Source organism: Salvia hispanica, chromosome 4, assembly GCF_023119035.1.
Source record: "Salvia hispanica cultivar TCC Black 2014 chromosome 4, UniMelb_Shisp_WGS_1.0, whole genome shotgun sequence".
NCBI lineage: Eukaryota > Viridiplantae > Streptophyta > Magnoliopsida > Lamiales > Lamiaceae > Salvia > Salvia hispanica.
Genome location: NC_062968.1, coordinates 11,967,095 through 11,969,343, shown reverse-complemented (window position 1 = coordinate 11,969,343; position 2,249 = coordinate 11,967,095). Strand labels below are relative to the sequence as shown.

At 36.9% G+C, this 2,249-nt stretch overlaps 1 pseudogene; it reads right to left on the bottom strand.

Moving 5' to 3' along the window:
- Window positions 1-533: 533 nt before the first annotated feature.
- On the bottom strand, window positions 534-1,962 carry LOC125223897 (annotated as a pseudogene).
- Between the last annotated feature and the right edge of the window lie 287 nt (window positions 1,963-2,249).

Sequence of the window (2,249 nt, the reverse complement as noted above, 5' to 3'; positions counted from 1 at the left end):
ATCTAAAGATCACAGATTTTAGTATAAGTGCTGGCTTAAAGGATTCAGTGGCCATGGCTAGTCACAGTAAATTAGCCATTCAAGTAGGGGGTTTGCCTAATTTTAGAGAACTATCAATCGACATACCTAGCAGCGTATGGGGACGTGCCGGGAGCAGTTCACTCTAGAAAGGTCGAGCCATATAGGCCGCTACCAACCTGCACTTATCCTCAATGTTTTTAACTCTGCTGTATCAAGACAATAGCTAACAAGTTATAAGAGTAATCATTTAACAAAGATCATATTTTATTCCTTCTTGTTACTTTATTTATAATGGCAAAAGCCAATAATTGAGTTTGTTACCTTTCTTTTGCAACAAGCTTGCAAGTCAAAAGTAAAGGTGTATTGTCTCCTTGTTCTGTGCTAACTGGAAAATTGATGCTACACAAACAATAAATTAGTGAAACATAGTACAAAAGCATTTGCAAGGAGACCATTAGAGACTTGAATTTCACTTTCTCGTATAATAAGAATTTTCATAGCCTCTGCCGAGATTCATCCCACAAACATGGAAAGAACTTTGGTTAAATGAAGCTAATGTATACATAAGCAACATGCACTGAATGTCAATTGTCAGAAGAGACAATCCAAATAATTTGTAGGGGATTTTGGAATAAACATATCACTACAAGGTTTCCTTACGCCCTAAATTGTCTACATAGAACATGACACAGACCCGGCGATCATACATCTGAAAGGGGTATCTCATATTGTAGTCCCAAACGTTTAGCACTTCCGTCTTCAATGACCGTCTTCAACAGTTCATACTTGTTGTAATGTGATTTCAATATCTCCTTTTGCTGGTTTGCAAGTTTCTCTTCCTCTGCTCTGCGCCTACATCAACACAACACAACACAACTTGCTATGACCTATGATATATTTTAAAGAAAGCTGAGCTCGTGAAGATATCAAAGTTAATTACCTCGAGCACTGTTAATGCTTCTGCAGCATGTCTCCCCACTGCAGCCTTGAGTTTCTTCGCTACCTCAAACTCCAGGCTCCTTCGGGTCCAACCAACGACAAATGATTTTGCGCCCTGGCTTCCTGGGACGATCATCGAACATCTCCAGCCGAGCAGCAGATGCCCTGACAGGCCGCGGCATCCCTAATATCATGAAAGGTAATTTCCCCATCTCCTCAATGATACCCACTGCCTGTTTTGGGTTTTCCATCTCCACAAGAGCAGATTGGGGCGCGTTCTTGGGTTCGAGATAGACGGGATGAACTGAACACTCTTCACATACCCAAACTGATTAAAAGCAGTTCTCATCACAGATTCAGTAACTTGGGTGCCAAGTTATCCACATAAATTGTCCTTTTAACCTTCTCCAAGAATGCATTATACTCTTCTTCCTCACTTGAATTGCCCATCAGTCCCAAGTTTTTTTTTTTTTTTTTCTTTTTGCCTAAAAAAGCACAATTATTAAAAACAATTTAAATAAAAAAACATGATAGCAGCTACAGAATTACGCCTTTCCATAGATTCAAATTTGAAATCATAACCACTCTCCAATCATCTAAATAACACAATAATCAATTACGAAAACGATAACTGAAGACTGAATTTTGATTTCAGGAAGCAAACAGCTCAAGTATCACGTTGATTCCAGATACCAGCGGTAAAACTTCGAGAACGATAGTCATGAGCTAGAATTGTTGAGCTCAAACTCTACGGAAAATTGATTGCGCATAATTTTGTTTTGCATCTATTCCAATTTGTGACAAAAAAAGAAAACCTAGATGAATCGAGAATGGTACCTGGTTGATCAAGCACTGAGCTTCTGATAGAGTGATCTGAAATCAATTTTGAAGTCTAGGGTTTCTCATAGGTTACTGAGCCGGAAATTAACCGCGATGAAGTTGCCATTGTTGATGGTTTACCTTTACCCAGTCGAACAAATCTAACTACTCTTACATAAGATTACTATATTAAATTAATTATTCAACACAAATCTGAATCTTATGATAAATATGGAAAAGTCTGCAAATCTAAAAATAACTACCAAAAAATGAACAAATTTTATTAATATATTTTAAACATAACAACTAATTAAAGCATTGTGCGCAATAATCTCTATTTTTTTTTGTAAAATTCAAGTGGCATTACTAAGTTCATTTAATAGTACATTGGAAACAAAAAAAGAAAAACAAAATTTGTTCGTAACTTTATAAGTTTGCTTGCAAACTGATCGAATAGATCGATTCAGTCT